We start from the raw sequence: 20,249 nt of genomic DNA on the forward strand, positions 1-20,249 counted from the left end.
TCCATTTACCTTGTTGGACAACTGTTTGGCTTTTTCAGAAATATGTAAGTGCCTTATTAAAAAAAAAAAACACAACTTCCTTATAATTCATTTCCCAGAGGTCCAGCCTGGTTGAACACACCCGGTGGTCTTTCAGTTCTAGGTGTTTCTTAGAGACATCCCTCCTGGAAGCATCCTCCCCAGGCTCCAGTCTGTTCTGGTGACTCTTTGGACCTGCAGAGTTCTTGTCTTGGGACTTTTCTCTACTACCATCCTGGGGAGCTTCCTTTGCCTCTTTGCCGTGTTGGATCCTGTTTTCTGGATCCCTTGGCTTTCCATCCCCCCGCCCCCCATGTTGGTTTATTTCCTTGTTTTGGCATAGCTCTTTTCCTGTGGCTTTGAGTGATAGGTTGGCTGGGTGTAGAATTCTAGGCTGGAAATAAATTTCCCTCCAAATTTTGAAGACACGATCCACATTGCTGTTGAAATGTGAAATGACATTCTGATACCTGATCCTGTTCGTGTGACCTGATTTTTCTCTTGGGAGTTTTGAGGATCTTCCAGAGGCCTGAAGTTTCGTAATGATGTGCATTTACTCTGGGCACTTGGTGAATCTTTTAATCTGGAAATCAATCTGTTTTACTCTGGGAATCAATTCGAGGGACACTTCTTTGTGCTAATACCCTCCATTGTGTTTTCTGTTTTCATTTTGTCTTTCTAGACCTATTTTAGTCAGATGTTGGGCCTCTTGGGCTGGTCTTCTGATTTTTCAAAATGTTCTTTCCAATTTTCCATTTTTAAAAATGTTTGTTCTATGTTCTGGGACATTATCTCAAATTTATCTTCCAACCTTTCCATTAGGTTTTTTAATATATCTCTTCTCATAACTTTTCACTTCTAAAAGAGCAAGGTTTTGTTCCTTTTTATAGCATCTCCTTCTTGTTCTTGTCTCAAATAATGTTAATTATAGTTGCTTGAAACATTTTTTTAATTGTGGTAAAATACAGATAACATAAAATGTATCATCTTAACCATTCTTCAGTGTCCGGTCCAGCATTGTTGTTGCAATATATTCACATTGTTGTGCAACCAACCTCCCGTAATTTTTCATCTTGTAAAACAGAAACACTATATCCATGAAGCAACTCCCCATTTCTCCCTGTCCCAGCCCCTGGCAACCGCTATTTTACCTTCTGTCTCTGTGAATTTGGCTAGCCTCCTATAAGTGGAATTGTACAGTATTTGCCTTTTTGCGACTGGCTATTTTACTTTGGATAAGGTCCTCAACGTTCATCTGTGTTGTATTGGGTGTCAGAATTTCCCTCCTTTTACAGGCTGAATAATATTCCGTTGTATGGATATACCACATTCTGTTTTTCCACTCAGTCGTTGATGGACCTTTGGGTTCCTTCCACCTTTTGGCTACTGTGAATAATTCCTGCTGTGAATAGGGGTGTACAAATACCTCTTCGAGGCCCTGCTTTCAACTCTTTTGGATCTATAAACGGAAGTGGAATTGCTAGAGCATATGGTAATTCTATTTCTTAATATTTTGAAGAACTACCATACTGGCTTCCATAGCTGCCATACCATTTTATACCAGAGATGGGTTTCAGTTTCTCCATAATTAAGAACTATAATAACACTACTTGTTATTTTCTGTTATTATTATTATTTTAAAAATATATAGCAGCCATCTTGATGGGTGTGAGATGTATCACATTGTCATTTTTTTCATATGCCTGTTGGCCATGTGCGTATCTTCTTTGGAGAAATGTCCGTTCAAGTCCTTAGCCCATTTTACAATTGTTTAATTGTAGGAGTCAAATCAGATATTTGACTTGCAAAAGTATTTTTTTTTTCCTGTTCCTTAGGTTGCCTTTTTATTCTGTTAATTGTGTCCTTTAATGCGCAGAAGTTTTCAATTTTGCTGTAGCTCAGTTTATCTATTTTTACTCTTGTTGCCTATAATGTTGGTGTTCTATCCAAGAACTCACTGCCAAATTCAATGTCATGAAGCTTTCCCCTGGTGTTTTCTTCTAAGAGTTTTGTAGTTTTCGGTCTTAGTTTTCGGTCTTTGATCCATTTTGAGTTAGTTTTGGCATATGGTCTAAGGTAAGGGTCCAACATCATTTTTTTTTGCATATGGATATCCAATTTTTCCAATACCATTTGTTAAAAAGACTGTCCTTTCCTCACTGAGTGTGGTCTTGGCCCTCTTGTCAAAAATCATTTGACCATGTATTCAAACATTTATTTCTGGGTTTTCCATTCTTTAGCATTGATTTATATATCAGTCTTTCTGGCAGTATCGCACTCTTTTGATTACTATAGTTTTGCAATAAGTTTTGAAATCAGAAAGTATAAGACCTCCAACTTTGTTCTTCCTTTTCAAGATGGTTGTGGTTAATCAGGATCCCTTGAGATTCCATGTGAATTTTAGGATGGATATTTTTATTTCTGCAAAAAATGCCATTGGGATTTTACTAGGGATCGTATGGAATCTGTAGATTGCTTTGGGTAGGATGGGCATTTTAACAACATGAAGTCTTCCAGTCCATGCACGTTGCCATTTATTTGCGTCTTCTTTAATTTCTTTCAGCAACACTTTATTGTTTTTAGCGTATGAATCTTTTACCTTCTTGGTGAAGTTTATTCCTAAGTACTTTATTTTATTTTTTTGATGCTATTTGAAATGAAATTTTTTAAAATTTCCTTTTCAGATCGTTCATTGTTAGTGTATAGAAATACAACAGATTTTTGTGTGTTGATTTTGTATCTTGTAACTTTGCTGAATTTGTGTATTCTAAAATTTTTGTGTGTGTGTGGAGTCTTTAGGGTTTTCCAAGTACAGTTGTTTTGATTTTTAAATTTTTATTTATTATTATCATTATTTCTGGAGACTGTTGAGATTTTTATTCCATTTGGTATCCTGATTAGAATGAGAGCTGTAAGAATCATGTTTTATAAACTTTGCGTTATTACTACAACATTGTGATGCAGCCTTATGTGCTGATCATATATAGAGAAAACAGTAACATTGGAATTGTCATTATAGTTGTTTTAAGAAAAGCCTTCTTCGGTTTCATGCATTGCTCTGCTCCCTGAATTCCTTTTTCCTGTTTTCCATTTTTTAATAATTAATTTTAAGAAATATGAATCTCTGACTCTCCTCAGAGAATCTCTGATGAATCTCTGACTCTCATGAGCTCAGTATGAATCTCTGAGCTCATTAGACAGCTTTCCTCTAATCCTCGCTTCTTGTATCTGAGAGGCACAAATGCTGATTGAAAACTCATGTCTGGAGGGTGGAGGGGGATGAACACGTCTTTGTCATATGTGGGTCTCAGTATCTGATGACATACTCAGCCATTTTGTAAGGAAACCCCAACAAAGACTTTCCTTGACAAAACTTGAGTCAGGGGGTGCCAGGGTGGCTCAGTGGGTTAAGTGTCCAACTTTGGCTCAGGTCATGATCTCATGGTTGGTGAGTTCGAGCCGCACGTCCGGGTCCTCTGTCTCTCTCTCTCTCTCTCTCTCTCTCTCTCTCTCTGGCCTCTCCACCTGCCCCGCCCCTCTCAAAAATAAATAAACATTAAAAAAATTGAGTCAGACTCTTCTGAACCCTTTTCTCTATGGCCCCATCCTTGCCAGTCCTACATTGCTTAGTTTTAGCAAGAATCTTGTTAAGTCAGTTTATTGATAAAGTAGGGCCCCACCCTCCATATCTGCCACCCTCAATATCTGATCCAATTCCTCACCCCCCACCATCCTCCAGGTGATATCTGATCACCTTCAGCAAGAATCTTGTGGAGTTGGTTTAGCAAGAATAAGCCTTTACCCCTGATGTATCCTCTCAATAATTTTCCACCCACTGATTGATTTCCCCCTGCTTCTTGGCCATAAATCCTGACTTGTTCTTGCTGTATCGGGAAAGGAGCCCAGTTTTGTACTGAGGTCTCTCTTCCCCTATTGCAATAGTTTCTGAATAAAATCTGCTTTTACCGCTTTAGCAGTCCCGCTCTGGTTTTTCTTAACAACCCTCACTATATCGAGGTCTGTAGGTCTTCTTTTGGGCTGGACACTGTCCCCGGAGAGAACTCCCAGAGCAGCCTGCCCATGGGGGGAGGGGAGGTAGAAGCAGGGTTGCCAGGATTCTGGGGGAGGAGTGGAGACAGGGCCTCCTGTCTCCTGATCAGCATGCAGGCTGCCCGTGCTTCTGTGTTCAGCGTGGTGCTCCCTCACCCTCAGCCGTGCCCGGGGGTGCTCAGTCCAGATATTCTGGAGGCAGTCCCCCTCGAGAGGAAAGCTCTAGTCTTCTGGCCGAGGGCGTGGGGTGGGAATGTGTGCACTTCTCAGGAGAAGGCTTGGATCTGGGCCTCTCACTGCAGGCTTTCACCTGGCCCTCGGTTTTTCCTTACCCCCCGCACCTGATCACCTGAGATGTCTGGTGCGTGGAATACCTAGGTTCCAGGCTCCCCAGCATGACTCTTGGGAGGTTTCCGTTTTCCCATCCTACTGAGCTTGCGACCCCTTGCTCATGTGCCATCCGTCTTCCAGAATGTTAAGAATGTCAGCTGCTGTCATCACTTCTCTGTGTTTCCTTGTCAGTTTATGCCACTTTTTGTTCTTTTATTGTCTTTATTGTTCTTTTGTTGTTCTTTTTATGTCACTTTTTGTCCTTTTATTGTTCTTTTTGTCTTTTATTGAGGCTTGGGGAAGGAGTGGGGAGTTTCCCTCAATTTTCCGGGTCTACCAGAAGTCTCTCCTCAGTAGTTTCAGATGGACCATTATTGTGTCCCAGATTCACGTGTCATATTCTCATGATCGTTTGTTCCTAGGAACATAAAAGTGCCTCGATCTAGGTCAGTTGATTAATTATTCCATATTTATTTATGTATTCATTCAGCAATGTTTTTCTGCAAAATGAGGAAGTTGGACTCATTGCCATAGTCCCTTCTGGTTTAGATATTCTGTCATCACAGGAATTGTTTTATTAAGCGCGTGCTGAGTTCAAAACTAGACACCACAGGGGACACTGAAGAAATGCGTGAGACATCCCTGCTCTCGCCAGCCACCACGAGGCTCCCACTGATCCCCACCTACAGGCAGTAGTCATGCCTGTGTGTAGTCCCCGCCCCAACAACGAGTAGGGCTGACCTAGGTCATGAATCAGGCATTGGGGAAGGGACATGATGTGGTTTCTGAGGCCAGGATATGAAGGGTATCGTGGCTCCTGCCATGCTTTCTACCGGGTCACTATCTCTGGTGGACACCAGCTGCTGTATCACGAGGACACTCAAGCATGAAGTGCTTGGCACATGGCAAGGAACTGAGGCCTCGTGCCAACAGCCAGCATCAATTCACCATGTGTGTGAGGGCGCCATTTTGGAAGTGACCCTGCAGCCCCAGTCAGATGTCAGATGACTCTAGCCCCAGCTTACATCTAGACTGCGACCTCGTGAGAACCCCCAGCCAGAACCATGCAGCTAACCCAGTCCCAAATTCCCACCCCACACAAACTGGGATTTAACAAATGTTCACTGGTGTCTTAAGTCAACTAAGCTTTGGGAGGATTTGTTTTTAGCAAAAGATAACTAATACAATCCCTAATCTGTCACGCTGGCCCCCAAAGCTCGTGATTGCACTCCATCCCCTCCCCCAGCTTCCCTGGGAGACCCTCTCTCTGCTTCAGGCACGCTATGCGAGCCTCCTTCCAGTCCCTCTACCTCCCTAGCACCATTATGTGCTTTCTATAGGTTGTTTTCTGCTCATCCCCATCCTTCCTATTCATCTTCTGAGCCAATGCTTGAATGTCCCCACTGTTGGTGCCTGGGTAGCTCAGTTGGTTAAGCATCCGCCTTTGGCTTAGGTGGGGATCTTGCGGTTGATAGGTTCGAGCTCTGTGTGCGCTCTGTGCTAACAACTCAGAGCCTGGAGCTTGCTTCAGATTCTGTGTCTCCTTCTCTCTCTGTCCCTTCCCCACTTCTGCTCTGTCTCTCTCTCTCTCTCAAAAATAAACATTACAAAAATTTTTTTTTTTTAAATGTCCCCACTCCTAGGGAAACAGTCCCCTAAGCTCCCCTGACTTCCTGTGGTTCTGCCTTTCCTGGCTCCCTTAAAGCATTTATCAGAATTGTCGTCATGTCATTATTTATGTCATCATTTATTGGATGCCTGTCTCCCTCTACCCCTAAGTCACTGAGCACTCTGAGAGCAGGCAATGCATCTGTCTTTGAGGCTGCTAACTCCACAGTGCCCTGGACAGCATCTGGTCCATAGTAGGTTCTGAAAAGACATTTGCCGGACAGCTGAGTAAGGTGGGTTCCTGACAGCTGACTCTGTTGTCATCCTCCTAACTATGAGAGAAGCAGCTTACAGCAAATCTCTAACTGACAGTACGTCAGTACGTTATCCTTAAAGGATGGCACATACACTTTTATTTAAAAAAAAAAATCTCACTTCCGACAGTGACTCATTTTGTGACCTTGGACTACTTGCCTTCCTTCCCCGAAAAAGGTGGGTAGTGCAATGTTTCTCTTGAAGGCTGGGAACGGTTTCATTTAGAGAGATTTTGGCAAGGTTTTCAAAGCTCTTGAAGTACAATTTTCCTAATATCCAGGTGGTTGTAAGTGATTACGTAAGGGATGAATAGAAATGAGCTATGATTTACCATGTGGATGCTTTGCAGTTATAGGTGTGTGTGTGTGTGTGTGTGTGTGCCTTTTAGTGCTACATTGGTATATACTTGTGTGTGCATTTTTTAAAACGAAGAATCTGTGTTTGTTCTAGAATGCTCATGAACATCCACAGTATTCCTGCCAATTTGTTTGAAGCTGGATTTGAAGCCGTATTCATTTCAAAGTCACATGTCTCTGTTCATTTCTGATAATAATAAACCAGTATTTACTGAACGCTTGCTGTGTGCCAGGCCTTATGTGAAACCTTTTCCTTTATCGTAATTGATCCTCGCAATTACTTTTGCAAGGCAGGAACTATTATAATTCCCATTTTACAGATGAGGGAACTGAGGTTCAGGGAGGACCCACAGCTTCCCTAAGGCCACACCGCTGGCAGAACAATGGCCAAAATCTGTTTGGCATGCTCTTAACCCTTTGGGAAAATTGTGCCTGTGGATTTGTGATTCCACAAATAAGAAATAGAGGAAGAAATAAAGAAAAAGAGGAATGAGACAAAAATTTCTATTCATTCTGGAGGATTTTGAGCGTACAGGAGCCTTCGGCATAGCATTAGTCTACAATCAGGTGCCTGAGTACCGAGTGGTATAAATACAGCAGATGAACCAAAGTGATGGATGAAATGTTATTTTCAGTGCACCTGTGTTCACGAGATAAGCTCCTGGTGCATCCATCAAATTGCAGTCCAGTTCAAAGCAAAGTCATGTTTGCATAACAAACAGAACAGTCTAAACAAAGGCCAGTATTTGGATACAGCTGGATCTCAGGAATGCAGACAAGAGGAGACACCTGCAGCCCACTGGGCCCTGAGCCAGTGCGGGGGCGAGCAACGACAAGACCAGAGGAGGGGAATTGGGCTCCATTTTGTGATGATACTGATCTCAGCATGACACCGTCCACCTGACCTCCTAATCTAACCAAATATGGCCCATCTTCATTCACTCCATCAGCCATTCAACAGATGGTTTCTGAACACTTACTTGTTCTGTGGCCGGTCCTGGGTACAGAGGACGGTAAGGCATGTGCGGTCCTTCTCTGGAGCTTACGGTCTTGTTTGGGAGAGGGATATATGCCATAGGAATATACATGAGATGAATGATTACACAAATCATTATTTAATTATGTGGTGAGAAGAATGGAGTGCTCTGAGAGGGGGTCTGGGGCAACCTGCCTGAGGAAGTCATTTCATTTGAAACTTAGAGGCATTGCCAGAGGAGAGACTATTAAGAGAGCACTAGTGTATTAGTATCTGTGTAATGAATCACCCCAAAACTCAGTGGCTTACAACAACAACAATTATTTAGTCCCCTCTCATGGTGTCTGTGGGTCAGAAATTTGAGAGCAGCCCAGCCAGCCCATTCCCAGGGTCTCTTGTGAGATCTCAGTCAGATAGTGGCTGGGGCTGCGGTCATCTGAAGGGTCGAATGGGGCTGGGAGGGCCGCTCCAACATGGCTCACCCTTGTACCTGGCAAGATGGTACTAGCAGTTGGCCGAGGCCTCGGTTTCTCTTCATGGGACTGCTTGAGTATCCTCCTGGCGTGGGGGCTGATGTTTCCCCAGAGAGAATGAGCCAAGAGGCCAAAATGGCAGGTGCAAAGCCTTTTATGATTAGTCTCAGAAGTCACAGAGTGTTTCTGTGCCAGATTTTATTGGTCACACAGGGCCAGTCCCACATCATGTTGTGTGTGCTGGGAAATTGGACCACTGGGAGGCATTTTAGAGGCTGGTTACAAATGACAGGTCAACAGAGGTTAAGCTGTGGCATTCCCATACAATGTTTTCCTGTAGCCCTCGCAATGGGTGGGTGGGTCCTGTCCCTCACCTCTCAAGCCACTGGACCTTCAGTGGGGCACACGCCTTTGCTGCTCACAAGTCAAAATCCCTTCCCCCTGCCGCTAAAGTCTCCCATGTCACTGGACCATGCCACCCACATGCTGTGGTCATTCATTAGCCCAGGGGCCTTCTTCCCTAAAGACTTTAACTCCTGGCTTTAGTTCTCTGCTCTACCACTCCTGCTTACTTTTTGGTGATTTCGATATCCACAAAAGTGATTCCTCGCTATTCTGGCTCCCTACCACCTCCTCTGAGGATCCTGTCTTCCGCCCCCTCTCAGCACTCATTCCCATGGTCATACCCTTGACCTTGCCATTATCAAAAGCCGCAACTCCATTCTCGTGTCAATTCAGAACATGCCATCGTATTCGAATTTATCTTCTAGTGCCTCATCTCCAACAATTCTTTGACTCCACCTGGCCCTCTAATTCATCGATCTTACTACCTTTTTATCCTGCTCATAGCTCATTTCCCTCCTCACTCCGCTCAAATGCTGTGACTTCCTCACACACGCCTGTACCAGTCTCCTACTGCTGCTATTACAAATTACCACAGACATAATGGTATTTGTGTACAACACAAACTTATTCTCTTACAGTTCTAGAGGTATGAAATCTGAAGTGGGTCTCATGGGGCTAACACCAAGCTGTTGGTAGGCCCTAGGGAGGACTCTGTTTCCTTGCCTTTTCTAGCTTCTAGGGGCTTCTAGCCCATATTCTTGGGCTCATTGTCCCTTCTGCCATCTTCAAGTCAGCAATGCTGGGCTGAGTCTTTATACGGCCATTTTTTTAGTTCTTTCTTTTCTGTCTTCCTCTTCCACTTATAAGGACCCCCTGGGATCACATTTGGCCGGTGTGGACTGTACAGGATAATGTCTCCATGGTCAGCTGATTGCCAATCTTAATTCTATCTGCCACCTCAATATGGGTTTCTTTTTGCCAGGTAATCTTTTTTTTAAAAATTTTTTTTAATGTTTATTTTTGAGACAGAGAGAGACAGAGCATGAACGGGGGAGAGGCAGAGAGAAAGGGAGACACAGAATCAGAAACAGGCTCCAGGCTCTGAGCCATCAGCCCAGAGCCTGACGCGGGGCTCGAACTCACGGACCGCGAGATCGTGACCTGAGCCGAAGTCGGACGCTTAACCGACTGAGCCACCCAGGCGCCCCATCTTTTTGCCAGGTAATCTAACATATTCAGAGGTTCCAAGGATTAGGATGTGGATATCTTTGGGGGGGGGCCTTATTCTGCCTCCCACCAGCCCCTCAAGTGCTTTGCCCTTCCCCCAGGTGATGTTACTAACCTGAGCAGAATCCCAAATCTCACTTCATCCGACCGGCCACCTCCTCCGTGTCTGCACCCGTGCCGCTCAGTGTGGCCGGACAAACACAGAAACCGGAGCTCACTCTCCATTCATGACCACTCCTCTCGAGCAAACCTCAGACTGCCAGCCGGATCTACTATATGTCCCTCGTCCATTCACTCTCCCTCTCTCCGTGATGACTTCACGCCTCCTCCTCTCTCTAGACCCCCACGCCTCCTTCCTTGTCCTCACTCTCCGCTGAGGCTGCTTGCTTCCTACTTCCCAAAGAAAATTGGGGCAGTCAGAAGAGAACTTCCTCAGACTCAGCAGCACAGCCACCCACCCACCTGCTCTGTGCTCGCACGCTGGCTTCCCTCTCTCGCTGCTGTGGTGGCGCTGCCTAAATTCAGCCCCCCTGCTGGAGGGAGTGAGCCCACCCCACTCACTTCCTCAGGGTCTTTACTCTCGGAAAGCCCCTGCACTTTCTTCCCGGTGCTCCATTTCCCCCTCTCCTCTCTTTTGGATACTTTTCCATCGGCATGCAAGCATTCTGTCATTTTTCATCTGCTGCAAAACAAAACTAAAATAAAGCCCTCTCTTGATTAGACATCGTCTCTCCATCTTCCCCACTGTTCTGTGCAGCAAAACTTGAAAACTTGTTTCTTGGGTCCACTTCCTTCCCTCCCACTCTCCTGGATCCGCTCTTATCCGGCCTTGGCTTCCACCACGCTTCTCAAGGTCACCGCCGACTGCCAAGCTGCTAAATCAGTGTCCATTTTCAGTGTTCACCTTACTGAACTCCCGGCTGCATTTGATACATCTGGCCACTGCTTCCTCCGGAACACATGTCTCTACGCCCTCCTTGGTGTCCTGGTCTCTCGACGGCCACTCTCTCGAGTTGCTTTGCTGAGTCCTCCCCATCTCCTTGATCTCCGGCAGGGGGTGGTGGTGGTGGAGTGCCTGAATTCCCTGGGTGATCTCATCTGGGCTCTTAGCCCGAAATACCATTTTATAAGCCAGCGACCTCCAAATTCTGTCTGTAGCCTGGACCTTTCTCTGAACTCCAAACTCTTCTCCTATCTTGCGTTTTCAGGTCAGATAGATTTCTCAAAATGAAAATGGCCCAAACCCGTGATGGCCAGCCTGCCAGTTGCTCTGGCCAAGAATTTAGCATCAATCTCGACCCCTCTCTTTTCTTCCCACCTTCAACCAGTCCATCTGCCTTACGTCAGCTCTCCCTCCAAGAACATCTGGGGTCTGACCCCCTCCTCCCTTCCCACCACGCCCATGGCCCCCAATGTGGCCCCGTGTTGTCCCCCCAACACCCCGTTCCTCACTACCCTCTTACCTCTGTCCAGGGTCCTGACCAGCTATTCTCAACACAGGAACCCCTTTAGAAGGTAAATCCAGTCATGTCCCACCCCTACTCAAAGCCCTTTGGGAGTTCCTGTCTCTCTTTCTTTGGGTTGCTATAACAAAATGCCATGGACTGGGTGGCTTAGAAACCACAGAAATTTATTTCTCACAGTTCCAGAGGCTGCGAAGTTCAAGATCAAGGCTCGGGAAGATTTAGTGTCTAGTGAGGCCCTGCTTCCTGGTTCACAGAGGACCACATTCTCATTGTGTCTTCAGTGGTGGAAGAGGAAAGGGAGCTCCCTGGGGTCTCTTTCATGAGGGCACTAATTCCATTCATGAGGGCTCTGGTTTTATGACCTAATCATCTCCCGAAGGCCCCCACCTCCTAACAACATCACACTGGGGATTGAGTTTGAACACGACTTTGGTGGGTAGGGACACAAACATCTAGTCTATAGACGTCCCGTGTTCTACTAAGCCCATGAGCTGCCCCCTCAGCCTGGCTGACCTTACTTCCTATTATTCACTTCTCGATTATTCCCACACTTGCCTCCCTGCTGATCCTCCAGCGGGCCAGGCACACTCCCACCTAGAGGTCTTCCCCCTGGCCATTCCCCTGGCCAGGAATGTTCTTCAGACACCCACTCCCCTCATGCTTTCCTCCATGCCTTTGCTCACATGCCACCTTCTCAGAGTGGCTTGCGGACCACCTCATTTGGAATTTTCACCTCCTCCCTTGTACCGGCACTCTCTGCCCTTATTCTCTGCTGTATTTTTCTCCATTGACATGTGTTTCCATCTGTATCAATTTCCTATTGTCACTGTAGCAAGTGGCTACAAACAGGGGTTTAAAACAACACATATTTATTATCTTATAACTGTGGAGGTCAGACGGCCATGGGGCTGCATTCCTTTTGGAGGCTCTAAGGGATAATCTGTTTCCTTCTCTTTTCCACCTTCTAGAGGCTGCCTAAATCCTAGGCTTGTGACCCCTTCCTCCATCTTCAAAGCCAGCAGCACAGCATCTTGTTTACCTTGGGCCCACGTGGATAATCCAGGATAACACCTTCACCTCAAGATTCCTGAATTAATCATATCTGCAAAATCCCTTTTGCCACACAGGGCAAAATATTCACAAATTCACAGGGATGTAGAACATCTTGGGGCGAGGCGCCTTCATCAACCTACCCCACCTTCTGATAAACCATATTTTACTTCTGTATTTATCATCTGTCTTCCTGAGGGCAGGATTTAGACCCTTCGAGGAGGGTTTTTGTCTGTATCCTCAGTGCCTAGGACTATCCATGGCTAATCGTAGATGCTCAATAAATATTTCTGTGGCATGAACATTTGTTGTTTTGCCTGTGGCCGTGTTTGCCTGTTCTTGGGATATGTGTCACCAGCAGCAGTGACTGCTGTTTGAAAGCACATGCCACCTGTGGCAGGCAGTGTCCACAGTGCCTCGGGTGGCTTCAAGGAGGGTATTGGGTAGCCCCCCAGCCCAGCCAGGATGATGATGGGAGCTGCATTCCCCTTCCATCAGCCGTGTCTTGGCAGGCTGCTTCAGTGCAATTCGATTGAATTCTTTGATGTGTTTTGAGTCCTGAGGTGGAAGGCTCGGTCCCACCCTGCCACACCAGGAGATGTCTAGAAAGAGCCTCTGTCTCCCTCAGATTCAAGCTAGAGAGATTCATCTTCAGTCTTGCACATGGTATTTTGTTACCATGGCAACTGAACTTCTAAAAAAACGGATGTCAAGCAACATGCGGATCTCAGTGCTCATGGCAACCACCGTTCTGCATATTTCAGGGAGAAAATGTGTCCTGCCTTCTTCCTGCCTGTGAGTTGAGGAGGGGGAAGGTGAGCTCAGCAGCACCAGATTTCCTTCCAGAATTGATGAGACACTGAGGTTTTTGGGTTAGAGGCTGGAGCCCTCCCCCAGTGTAAAAGCAGCTCTTTTCTACAAGGTCATATAACCAATGTCTTCCCCTCATCCTTGGAAGGAGCTCTGGCTTCTGTCCCTCCCTTCTTTGATGCTGTTCAAATCCCTGGAGCTTTGCTTGGGTTCTACCAGGGACATACATGGGAACCACTCCCACCCCTATGGGCTGAGGATCTGACAGGTGTAGGCATAACCATTCACCCATTGTTCTATTCATTTGCTCCTTGATTCATTCATGCATTTCCTCAGTAAACATTCCCTAAGACCCTACTATGTGCCAGACTGTGCTGGGGCTGCAGGGGCAAACAGGACACGGTTCAGTGATCTTCATTTTCCAGCCCAGAATCTTACAGAGGAGATAAGTAAACACATAAATTACACAGCAGCTTGAAAGAAAGAGGCGTGCACAAGGCACCGGGAGGAAGGGAGGGCTTAACTCTGGCGTAGATGTAGGTGGGGGGTGGAAAGCAAAGAACCCAGCCTTGTGTTAGCTTCTTTTATGGAAAAAATTGGCCAAACCATATTCATTTGAGGAACACTTAAGGAAATACCTCTAACAGCTTTCTCAAAGGCATTTTGGCCACTCCATTATAATGTTTCTGACATCAAGATGTCTTATGATCGATGTATCTATTTAATGAAGTGTTTCTTTCCCTTGTCCCAATAAAATCGACAGTATGTCTTATAACCAGTAGTGTCTTAGAATCAAGGAAGCACGAGATGTTCACCCCCCCCCTTTTTTATTGTTTCCAATATTCATTAGTAACCAAGCCTGAGACCTCAGAGAATCTTTCTGGCCTCAGATTCCTGCTCATATTTCCTCCCTGAAGAAATGTAGCCTTTCCCATTAGAAGTAAGGTATGGTTCCGGTTAGAAGGATTTTGAGGGGCTTCCCTGAGTTGGGTGGCAGCTTAGTTAGTGTTTGAGAGCATGGGGTCTGGAGTCAGACTGTGTAAGTTCACGTCACGTCCGGGCTCCATCGCTACCCATCTGGGTGACCCTCTCGAAGCCTCTGCACCCTCATCCGTAAGATCGTTCTATGACATAACTTTATCCTTCTGTTTGCCCAGGCAACACATTTTCATTGAGCATCCACTATATGTCAGGCACTGCTGAAGAGCTGGGGGTGCAGAAGTGGACAAAACATAAAATCTCTGCCCCTTGTGAGCTTACATTTTGCTGGGACAGACCAATGATAAACATACGCATTATTAAAATATAATTTAGTAGGTGGTGGCAATTCTATTTTCCCTGAAGAAAAATAAAGCAGGGAAGTGGGTAGGGACAGCTAATGCCAGGGAGTTAGGATTAGCAGTTGAGATTAGGTTCAGTTGGGAGTAACAAAAAAGCCAAAGCAAAAGTGTCTTAAAAAAGAGAAAAGTTCCCTTCTCTGTGATGCGTATAAGAAGTCCAGGGTGGGGGCGCCTGGGTGGCGCAGTCGGTTAAGCGTCTGACTTCAGCCAGGTCACGATCTCACGGTTCGTGAGTTCGAGCCCCGCGTCAGGCTCTGGGCTGATGGCTCGGAGCCTGGAGCCTGTTTCCGATTCTGTGTCTCCCTCTCTCTCTGCCCCTCCCCCGTTCATGCTCTGTCTCTCTCTGTCCCAAAAATAAATAAAAAACGTTGAAAAAAAAAATTAAAAAAAAAAAAAAAAGAAGAAGTCCAGGGTGGCTTTATAGCCACTGGGGGACCTAGGTCCCACTTAGGTTATTGCTGTGCTGTCCTCAACACCTAGCTTCTCCCTCATGATCCAGTATGGCTGCTGGAGCTCCAGCTATCTTGACTATATTCCAGCCAGCAGGAACAAAGGAGGGAGTACAGGAAGATGTGCCTCTTTCTAGAATCAGGCTGTGTCTTGTGATCAATGTATATATTTAACGAAGTGTTTCTTTCCCTACTCTTTTTAATGTTTATTAATTTTTTGAGACAGAGAGTGAACAGGGGAGGAGCAGAGAGATAGGGGGACAGAATCAGAAGCAGGCTCCAGGCTCTGAGCTATCAGCACAGCACAGAGCCTGATGTGGGGCTTGAACTCACAAGCTGTGAGACCTTGACCTGAGCTGAAGTCGGACGCTCAACCGACTGAGCCACCCAGGCACCCCTCCCTACTGTTGATTAAATTGATGCTGTGTTGCTGAGAACATTCCCTAGAAGTTTGATGTGACACTTCCCTTTCCTCTCCTTTGTCCAGAACTTAGTTGCTTAGATGGTTATACTGCTGCAAGGAGGGCTGGGAAATGTAGTTTTTATAAGCCCAGCTAAAACTGAGGGCTTTTATGACAAGGAAAGAAAGGATGGGATGAATATTGGGGTGCAGTTAGCTGTCTCTGCCACACGTTGTCACACAGATTTGATTAGATAATGAATACAAAGGATTTGGCATAGATTAAGCACTCTGTAAATACTAGCTGTATTTCAACACAAAGTTTTCTCAATATATGTGTACCTGGGAGCTATTTGTACATGGTAAACATTGAGTAGAGGGAGAAATGAGTAGAGGTAAAGGGTCAGGTCTCAAGTGACTGACCCATGGCCACAGGACTGAAAGGTGGGCATTGAGTGGGTCTGCCTGGGAAAGAGCAGGGAGTCATATGGGGTGAAGGTGTGTCAGGCATGACTCTCAGGAAGTCCTCTGAGTTCCTGGGGACCATGTGTCCCACAAGATGCCATAGTAGGTGGGCACAGAAGATGTGGCCAGTGAGTGCTGGCCACTGGCTTCTGCGGTCCTTTCCAGCACATGGGCCTTGTTACCTCTTGTCCCGGCCTGAAAGGTGTTGGCCACACAGTTTGGTGGCTTTTCAGAGTGGTTTCTCTCACTCTGACATGCCTCTGCTCTGACAAAAAGTCCTTGCTATTGACTGATTATAGAGTCCAGACTCCACCAAGCAGTAGGCTTTGATACAAATGTATTAAAGTAATTAATTAAAGGACCTCGCTGATCTGCTCTGATTTATTTTTTCTAGCCTCTTTCCCCACCACCTCTTCCTCCCTGCCCCCTCGCCCCCCCCCCCCCGCCCCCACCTGGAATCTCTTCTTCTGTAACTCAATTGTTGCATTTTTTTGAGGAACCTTGGGTTATCAAACTGTTATTTAAAAACAATTGTTTCAATGGAAAAAACAAACAAACAAGAGCTAGAATGTTTCAGACTTTAAATACTAGGAGTTTGTGGGCTCATCTGATCCTTTTCTGGTCTCAACCTGCAGCCTCTGGACCATAGGAATGAATACATGTCCTAGATTAGGCAATCATATTATCCCACCCCTTGGCCACAGTGTTTGGTCCAGGCATGGACATATGACCCAAGGTAACCAATGTGAGGTCTTCCCTAAGATTTTTCCTGAGTGAAACTATTGGGAAACTCTCCCAGTGCCCCCTCCCATTTTGCTTGCAAGATAAGGGGCTTAACTTGGTGCTGCTTGCGACTATGATGTAATTATGAGGAGAAGGACTAATGGTAGTAGGACAGATGAAGCAAAAAGGCAGAGAAAGGCAGAGGAGAGGAGGAAGGAGGAGGTGGAAGAGGGGAAGGGGAGAAGAGAAGAGAATGAATAAATACGGGTGCATTTGAGTCCTAGATCCATGTGCCCTATAGGCGGCCTTCACCACTGTACCTTTCCTAGTCAGAACATTGTTTTGTAAATAATTTTTCCTTTTTGGCTCAAGCTAGTTTGAGTTGAGCCAGAGCTGGGACCAGAGCAAGGCGAGCTTGCTTGTATGAAGCTGAGAATGAGTGCCTCCTTAAATTTGTATCCTAGAGTGCTCACTGGCTGCACCTCTGTCTTGGCCCTCAGCTGAGTTTCACTGACTTGTAAACTCTACTTGTATGTTGTAATTGCGGGTTAAAAACGTTATATGAGTTGATCACATTGGCCAAATACGTCTACATATTAATGAGCACATCCTGAAGAACATAGACGACTGGATGAAAGCCAGCTGGCTTCTAGGCTAAGAAAGCAAACTATAGCCCATTCCACAACCGCCAAGGACTGGCTGGGCTGTAACACAAGCTATTATGCCAAGAATGCGGTTGTATTGGTTATAACTTGGTCAGCTATCATTTGTAAATTTCTCAGAGCTCTTGTCGCTCTGACTTGTCTTATGGCTGGGAGAGTGGACACTAATTCGTCTCCCCTTCTTTGGGTAACAGTGCCTAGTACAGTGTTTGTTGCATAGAAGGCACTCAGCAGATATTTCTTGGATGGAACTGAACAGCACTCTGATCTCTGGCCAGTCTGCACGCCACAACACATCTAAGAGTGGCTACGGCATTCCTTCTTCCCTGACCTCAGTGATTAGCTCAGGGATGGATGTGTGACCCAGGGAAGTCCACGGGACTTGAATCCCAGGACCTTTGTTGAAACCACTAGGAAAGAGAAGTCCTCTTCCACTGGGACTGCAAAGCTGTGAGGATGTGGGTCTGGGGCAATGAATGACCATTTTACGACCTGGGGAATGACTGTCTAAGAATGGAACAGAAGAGGGGGTGCCTGGGTGGCTCAGTCGGTTAAGCCGCCGGCTTCAGCTCAGGACATGATCTCGCGGTCCGTGAGTTCGAGCCCCGCGTCGGGCTCTGTGCTGACAGCTCGGAGCCTGGGACCTGCTTCGGATTCTGTGTCTCCCTCTTTCTCTAGCCCTTCCCCGTTTGCGCTGTCTCTCTCTGTCTTCCAAAAGTGAATAAATGTTTAAAAAAACTAAAAAAAAAAAAAAAAGAATGGAACAGGGGAAAGAGAGAAGGGTGAGTCCTGATGACATGACTTGAGTCCTGGATCCAACCAACCCTGAACATTTCAGTTATTTGACCCAATGCATTCTATTTTTTGTGAAAACATGTTAGAGTTGAGCTTCCGCACTTGTCCCTGAAAAAGCCCTCATTCCTATAGTTTTTTGTTTTTTTTTTAATCTGTGTATCTGTTAGGATGCTCTTGGTGGTAGTACTTACCAATGGCCAATTCACTGGGATTACACAATAAGCTTTATTATCCCATTGACAAGAAATTCAGGGATGGAACACCTTCAGGCACAGTTTGACCAAAGTTCCGGCTCTGCTTCTCTCTGATTTTCTTGGATTTTTCCCTGCTCCACGTATTGGTCTTTGTGGCGGCAAGAGGGCTTCAACAGGTGCATCACACCCACATCCGCCCGTCAGAGGCAGAAAAGGGACCAGCTCTTTCAGCTTGTGCTTCTTAAGAGCAACTTCCTGAGGCCCCTCAACAGACCTTCTCTCCCAGCTCATTGGCTAGAACTGGGTCATCCTAAACTAATCCCTGGCGAGGGGACCAGGGCCACCGTGATTGGCTGGGGCCGAAGCCAAGGTCCGCCTCTTGCAACACGTGGTTCCACAGAGGGTCCTACATTTCTCTCTTCCTCTCCGGTGTTTATGATCTGTTTCCTCTTCAGGGTCTGTCCCATCTGCTTCACACACAGGCAACTTCCTCCCATCTTGTACTCTTTTCAGCCACCGTAATGTTTCTCTGCTTCCCTCCATTAGAGTTAGGTGTGCTCAGGGGTGGCAGAACGCAAAGGAAGTTTCCGAGGTGTGCAGAGAAGCTCAATGTTCAGCCTTTTCCTCAGGATGGTCAGAGCTTCGGGATGGCAGAACCAGGGCCAAGAAGGGGAAGTGCCAGAGACACAGATGGCTGCCAATAGACTCCCGTGAGGTAGTGAGTTCTCCACCAAAGGAATTATTCAAGTAAAGGCTGGATGACCCTCTCTGAGTCAGTATAGAAGGACTTTTTCTACTGGGAGTGAGCTTGGAATGGGTTTGCTCATTCATTTATTTATTCAACAAGTATTTATTGAGCACCTACTAAATACCAGTTCCTGGGCTAGATGCTGAGAATGCAGCAGGTAACAAGACAGCTACAGCTTCTGGGCTCATTCAGCTTGAAATTTAGCAGGAGAGACGGACCTTAAATGAGTCATTATACATGTATGTATACAATAAAAAAAAATTAAACGTTTATTCAGTTTTTGAGAGAAAAAGAGAGACAGAGCATGAGCAGGGGAGGGGCAGAGAGAGGGAGACACAGAATCCAAAGCAGGCTCCGGGCTCTGAGCTGTCAGCACAGAGCCCGACGCGGGGCTCGAACTCACAAACCATGAGATTATGACCTGAGCTGAAGTTGGATGCTTAACCGACTGAGCCACCCAGGGGCCCCATATACATGTACATACATAACTGCAGGTATGGTAGGCGGCCCCCAAAGTCCCCCTTTGAATCGAGGGTGGATGATTCTGTGTGCACACTGCTTAGCTGAGTGCCTGGCGCATAGTAGGTATTCAGTGAATGTCACTCTTATTGCCTAACCGTAGAAACCCTACGGCAATGTTTTCCTCCTCTGGGCCTCTGTATCATCTGTATCTGTGTTACTCATTTGCCATTTGGCCAAATTTGATTTTCTTATTAAACTTTTAATGTAAACTGTTTATCTTGTGACCACAGCAAATCTTCCCCCCAGAAACTGCTTGGGCACTTGGGTGGCTCAGTTGGTTGAGCGTCCGACTCTTGATTTCCACTCGGGTCACGATCCCGTGGTTCCTGAGATTGAGCCCCACGTGGGGCTTTGCGCTGTCAGCGAGGAGCCTGCTTGGGATTCTCCCTCTCTCCTTCTCTCTCTGCCCCTCCCTCACTTGCGCGCACATTCTCTCTCCCTCCAAATCAATATTAAAAAAAGAAACTACAACAGTAACCTAGCAAATGATGACAAACAGATTCAACTAGTTAAAAAAACTAGAATTGTTCAAATTTATGAACTCCTTGACTGCATTCGGCAAGCCAAGAACACAAACAGTAATTAAAAGGAGAATGATTCCTAACCTGTCCGTAGCAGTTTCCCACATGTCTGCTTATGTGGGCTGACAGCAGTCCCCTGCAGAAGGCAGGGGATATTACCTGCCTTTCTGGCTAAGAAAGCACAGGCTCAGAATGGGGAAATGGTTTGTCCTGGGGAGGAGAATGTTTCTTTCTCGAATTTCTAAGTAGCTCGAATAGAATCCCAGCTGGAAGATAATCTGGGGGATCATCTACTTCTGGTTTCCCATTTTACAGATGAGAAACAGGCTCAGGAAGGGGCTGGGACTTGCCCTGCTGGTAAATGGCAGAGCCTAGGGCTCAAGCTTGCCTAATCCCCCTTTTCCAA

Source organism: Panthera pardus, unplaced genomic scaffold (genome assembly GCF_024362965.1).
Source record: "Panthera pardus isolate Hobbes unplaced genomic scaffold, ASM2436296v1 HiC_scaffold_11, whole genome shotgun sequence".
Lineage (NCBI taxonomy): Eukaryota > Metazoa > Chordata > Mammalia > Carnivora > Felidae > Panthera > Panthera pardus.